This window comes from Triticum dicoccoides, chromosome 6A (assembly GCF_002162155.2).
Source record: "Triticum dicoccoides isolate Atlit2015 ecotype Zavitan chromosome 6A, WEW_v2.0, whole genome shotgun sequence".
NCBI lineage: Eukaryota > Viridiplantae > Streptophyta > Magnoliopsida > Poales > Poaceae > Triticum > Triticum dicoccoides.
The window spans coordinates 159,014,183-159,020,709 of NC_041390.1; positions in this window are offsets into that span (position 1 = coordinate 159,014,183).

Consider the following 6,527-nt stretch of genomic DNA (forward strand, 5'->3'; position numbering starts at 1 on the left):
CCCACACACACTCGATGTCTCTTCCAAATAGTCTGCTCCCCCACCTACACCCGTGCTATCTTGCTACTACACATGTCACACCATTCCCCATTCCCTTATACTAGGTTTACATCATCAGTGGTCTCTCTACTCCACATACACTCTCTCCCTCTCACACACAAATGCGTGCACAAACACACACAGACACGCACAAACACCCATTTACCTGGATCCTCATCTCTCCTCATGTCTGCATGTGTATCTCACACACTCACTCTCTAATTATGTATATGTGTCTCCATGTTACACAACACAAAGCCCCATGTACATGTCTCTCTCTATCCTCCACACACATAGACACAAAGAATTTGTTATCATTGCCTCAGTCTCTAACATATCACACACGCTCTCTCTCTCTCTCTCTCTATCTCTCTCTCTCTCTCTCTCTCGCAAACACACTCAGCAAGGGTTTCCCCGTGAATAACTTACCGTCTATTCATGAATAGTCGTGGCAGTACGGCGAACACGAGACGTGAAAAAGAATAAATCTACACGTGCTTAGACCACCTAGTATGACTACTAGGACTAGAGCAAGCCAAAAAGCGCGCCGCCGTCACCCCCTCCTTGTCGGCGACGGGAAAATCTTCATTTTACACAGTCGAGAAGTCATTATGCTAAGGGCCCACATGCCGATGCGTTGAATAGAATGTAGATGCTAGTTTACGGAAGCAAGTATTGATAATACGTTTGTATCTCCATACTTATATTTCTTCTCTTATAAAAAACCGAGTTGGTGATGATGGTACGTGTGCCATCTTGCAATATAGACCGTCCGATCTATATCTGACGGATGGAAATTAAACTAAAAGATACCCGCACCCCTCTCCACATTTGCAGATAAGGCCTTCCCTCGTTCATCCTTATCTCCAACAAACCTCATTGTTGAGCAATTAAGAAAGGAAGCCTCTTGAACAAACTGGCCTGGTGGTCGCTACCGACGTCGTCAATCCCCATGCCTCCGCTCAGTTCGACCACCAACCACCACCACACCCCACTCCTCTTCACCTTATCTCATATTTCTTGAGATATCATTAGTTTTTACACATGGGATTACTCCCTGAAGGGTCAATCACAACAAGTGATTTATAAAAAATGCATCTTGATGTTCCGTGCAATGCACGGATCTTGCTAGTACTCCTACACAAGACTAAGTTGGTGATGCTGGTGTGTCTGCCATCCGTCGTTTCTGACCATTAGATCTACATCTAATGATTGTGAGGTAAGTTGTTGCCTTTTCTCACCAACATCCCACTTGTCTACCAATTTGCAGAAAAACCCATAATTAGTATCTTAAAACCAACCACATCCCTCCCTGACCTCACCAAAACAGCCCAAGGAATATATTCTAATTGAAACATAATATATCTCTAGTGACATATGTATATCAAAATTAGAGTGTTTTGTACCAAGTTTGTGAATAAGTATTATTCTAATTATGATTCGTTGCAACGGACATGAACATTGCTAGTATTTCCAACCATGCATTTCTTTTCCTAGTATTCCATAGTTTCGAGTTTTCCATCAAGATATTAGTCACTCATGGTTGATATTTACTTTCAATCATGTACGCATATGCACTATGTAACTAGCCTTGCTTATTGGCTTCCAAAGCTTAACTTTCACTCCTACTTACAATATGTAGAGTATTTAACAAAAAACTACCACTTTCAACCAGCCCTAGGAGGAATCTATTGTACAAAAAATAGCAAAAACATACCCAAAATTTCTTAATCCACGCCAAAAACTACCTAGTACTCCTACCGATTAGGTTCGTTTAAACCCATTTATGACAGGGTTGGCCCACATGTCCGTGCTGACGAGGCAGCTTAAACCAACACATTTTGTTTGACCGTTGACACGAGGGACCCACATCTGACCTTATATCCTGTTATTCCCCCTCAAATCACTATTTTTCCTGAACATTACTTCAAACAATACTGATGCGTGTTCGTCGGTGGCGCCGGTGATGAGCGAGTTGGCCGCCGCTCCGCCGGACGGGCCGGATGCCGCGCTAGCCTCCGCAAGGGTTGGCAGGCTGGCCCGAGCGTGACTCACGAGCGAGCAAGCCGCCGCGCTGGCCTTCGCTCGAGCCAGATGGCTGGCCTTAGCGCGGCGCGCGCGAGCAAGCCGCCGCGCTGCCTTGCCAAACTAGCTAGCAAACCTTGCAGACAAGCAGCTGGACGGAGCTATCTTGGCTAGCTAGCGGCTGCGAGCGCCGGACGGAGCTGGCATCCGGGTTGCCGCAACATGGGCTCCGCACCGCCGGCGGTTTTGACCTCGCCTTCTGCCGGCGGTGGTAGCTGCGTCCCATGGCCGAGGATGACTAGGTGGACGGGCCGGAGGTAGGAGGTCACTCGAGGATTTTTGTTGGTAAGAGCATGTACAATGGTTGATAAGGTAGTCTTATCTTAAGTCTGCCACATATGCAAGTGGTAGTAGTTTCTTGGCATTTTAGTGGTTTCTTGCATTTTTAGAGCAAGTACAATAGAGCTGAGTCAGCGGGCTATAAGAAATAAACTACTACTACATGTTGGCTATAAGATGGGCTGTAGATGACATGGAACTGGCTTATAGCCAGCAACTGGCTATACTATTAACCATGCTCTTAGGGGTTTCTTGTAAGGAACAATGTACGTACTACTAGCGACAAAAGGCAATTCTAGGTTGCGTTGTACTCCAACGAGTACTACTAGTGGTCGCGGGAGTGTATACCTCATTTTGTGGGTTCGATCCCGGCCGAACGCACGACGGCCTTTTTAAAAAAATAGTACTACTACACTTCGCTGCGAGCCAATATTTTACATGGGTAGTTTGAGTTTTGAAGTCAAACGGCCGCGTGGCCCCACAATCTGGGTGCATTGGACAGCCTAGCCACGTGAACGGGTTTTCCTTCCCAGCATCCCGTGGCTCGCATGCTCGCCCTAGCCGCACCTCGCTTGCAGCTTCCAGCTAGTAGCATATTTAAACTAGCGCCTCCCAATTAATCCCGAGGAGCCGGAAAAGCTTGGCAGGGCATTGGGAACTGTGCAATATGGCTCTGTATGTAAAGTGCTCTACTACTACTCTGTAGCTTGTGGCATTGCATGCATGGACTTCACTCCATTATCAGCTCTACTATAAAAGAAATTCCTCTTGCCGTGTTTTTTTGAAACGGAGGCAAAAGCTTTGCTTCATCTCATTCATAAAGAAGGAACTACTAACAAAGTTCGACGAGATCCATTACACCTCCACAAATGGAAGCGAAAATCCTAGTCTCGCTGTATCAAATAACTCAAATGTTCTGCCCCCGCAGTAACCGTCGCTGATAAACAGGCTGCTAGTGTGTGTGTGAGAGGAGCGGCTGAGTAGGCCAGCTACGTGAGAGGAGCGGCTGAATAGAGCACCGAGAGTACCCACTAGGCCACTACGCAGGTGTACTTCCCCTGCATTGATAGTACATCGATGGTTCTAGAGAATAGTAGTACCCTCCACTTCCAACTGTAGCTCCTTGGCCCTGAGATTCAAGAGTTCAAAACTGGTGCACTATACTAGACTAGACTAGAAGTACAGTACATCGCACTACTAGTTGAGAAAAGTAGTACTAGTACTGCCACAGTACAAGTACGTACTCCTCCGTCACATAATGTAAGACGTTTTTGACACTAGTTGGCGTGTACAAAAAATGGCAAAAACATACCCAAAATTTCTTAATCCACACCAAAAACTACTACCTAGTGCCAAAAATTTCTTACTAGTGCTATTATTTACAGTATAATGCAATCCCATAACGTTCCATAATCCCTTTCTTTCAAAAAAAATCACTTCTGGAGAGAAGATTGCTATCTCCACGCGAGCTTCTAATAGGCCAGGGCCACCACATGCAATCATGTGAGAGAGAGGGAGACATCCATGCAGCATGCAGAGAGAGGAGAACGCGGGCGGACAACCAATGGGCTGCATGGGGCATTTATAGCTGCTAACTCCTCCCATCCATGCGCCAGGGGTATTTCCATCCAGAAAGCATGCAGCGAGCCCCTGCCTTGGTATCCGGGTCTGCTCTTATGCGTAGAGTAAAAAGAATCGGAGGGAGTACTAGTAGTAAATAATAGCCTCACCCCTTCGATGAGGAACGATCTACAGTTGGAAGGGACGAGGCCCTGCGGTTACTACGCTCTTATATCCTCCTCGCTAGTTCCCCTCCCCCCGAAAAGAAGGCAGTTCGCCGCTGCTCCCATGGATTCGCCAGGCGGTTCTCCTCCTCGTCGGGGCTGGGAGACCTTGGACGATGATCCTGTGGGAGAAATTGCACGCCGCTCCGACGTCCTCACCGCCGCAAGACTCGATGCTTCCTGCACCAACTTTTTCAAGATGCTGCTTAAACAGACCATGCTTGTTGGTCTTCCATGCATCCTCGAGGAGAAGGTTCTTCTATGGGACAATCCTTCGAACAGTCCACCGCTCCCTGGCCATGGTTGCACGTTGACTCCGCTAGAGTTGCCGACGTTGAGAGGTAGTCGGATTTTGTCCAATGAGCAGGTCAGTAATGGAGTTTGATCATGTAGTACATAGTTATTCCATTTCCATCCCGTAATTTCTCCGTTGCCCATCGTCTTATATATAGGTCTGTGTCGGTGCCAAAGAAGATTGGCTTGCATACCTCCAGCCGGATACCACCATCATTTTGCACAACATCCACAGCAGTGCGGCCGTTCCGGTAGACCCCTTCTCCACCATTGGGATCGGCCTTCCGGACTGACTGGGCAAGAATACGAATGATGATGCCTACATGAGATTGAAGAAGATAGCAATTGCGGACCCGCCGACAAAGCGACGCGGCTACGATGATTACTATCTCATCACGGTGTTCGACATAAGGATTGCCATCAATGCAGGAGGCAGTAACGGCAGAGGCTGGCACATGTTGGCGGCGGCAGATTTGTACCCCTACACGTTCAAAGACGCCGTGCGCCATCTAGGCCGCATCTTCGCGGTGACAAGCCAGGGGACTTGTTTCATCTGGTTGACATCCTACGGTACGGGAGATTACAAATGGAATGCACAAACAAACATTTGCATCCCTAACGGTACTCCATTATTTTGCAGGGACCAGTCATCCCCCGATCAAAATAAGATCGCCGATCCTGGATGTGCATTTGCATCCGCGATTCGGTCTGACCTGGAACCTTGTAGCTGACTTTGGCATATTGGGATCAACTATCTTAGCAGTCGTTACCCATGGTTCCACTAATGTGCAACATGGTCACATAATCTACCACGATCGGACCATAACCATCTACCCAGGTATTCCATTTTTTAACCATCTCGCCTTCTCTTTCATTGTTGTACTAGTAGTATACTTTGTAGTACTAGTAGGAGTACTTTTTACCTTGGAGGACGCGTATAGCTAGCTAGGCCCTTGAAGACTTGAACCCACTAGCTGCCACCATTTTTGTTTTTCCATGTCTTACTATCTCATCCATGTAGCCAAGAGTGGCTATATATAATAAGCCGGTTATTTTACTTCCTCTATACCGGAGTAGTACTATTTGCTGCACAGTATTACTGACCGCCACATTTGAACACAACATTATTATGCATGGACCTTAACTATGTACGTCACCATGTGTCCAGATCTGGGATGCCGCGTGTACCAGATGAACGGCACCGAGTTCGACCCCCGTGATGCTACATGGGTGCCGAGGAACACTCTTGGAGAGTACTCGCTTTTCATCGGGGACAACTACCCCATTGTGAAGCGGATGCCACCTTTTGTGCACGACATGGAAGGCCTGCCATTCATCAAGCATGGTTGTGTCTTCAGTGCGCACCGCCGGATGAACGACATGCTGGGACACGCTATCCCTGATTTATGCCGCTTTAGCTTGGATGAGTCTCCATCGTGTGGAACCAGACTAGAAAGCTGCGACAATGATTCCCGTTGCCCACCGCTATGGATCGTGCCATCCATGAAGAACACCTAGGACTGGAACCTGGAGGAGGACATGTAGCCCATCTTTAACGTGTAAGTGGAGTACGGTAATTGTGAACAGTAGCGCTGTGAATATATGTAGACTAGTCGTGCACAAATTTATCACATGAGTTGGAGATGAACTTGTGTGGCATACTAGCATTTGTCCTTTAGAATTTATTACTAGTAAATGTGTTATGTGTACATGCAACTTGTGTGGTTGTTGCATGGGCTCCAACACGCTCTTTGAGAAAAAAAAGGTGGCACAGCTTTGGATATACGTGACGTGGCGGCATCATACAGTAGCATCGTTCGCTATAGTTGTACTAGTACACTCCTACTAGGACGACAACTCCTATAAAACCTTGCGCTTGGCTCTTTGCCTCTTTGGAGGTTCAACAGTTCATACTCGTGCGAACCTTGCACTTGGCTCTTTGCCTCTTCGGAAGGTCCAACAATGATGATACTACAGTACAATATGCTTCTGGCAATCTGACACCGATTGAACTACTGCACGTCCACCGCGAGGGCGAGGGAGAGG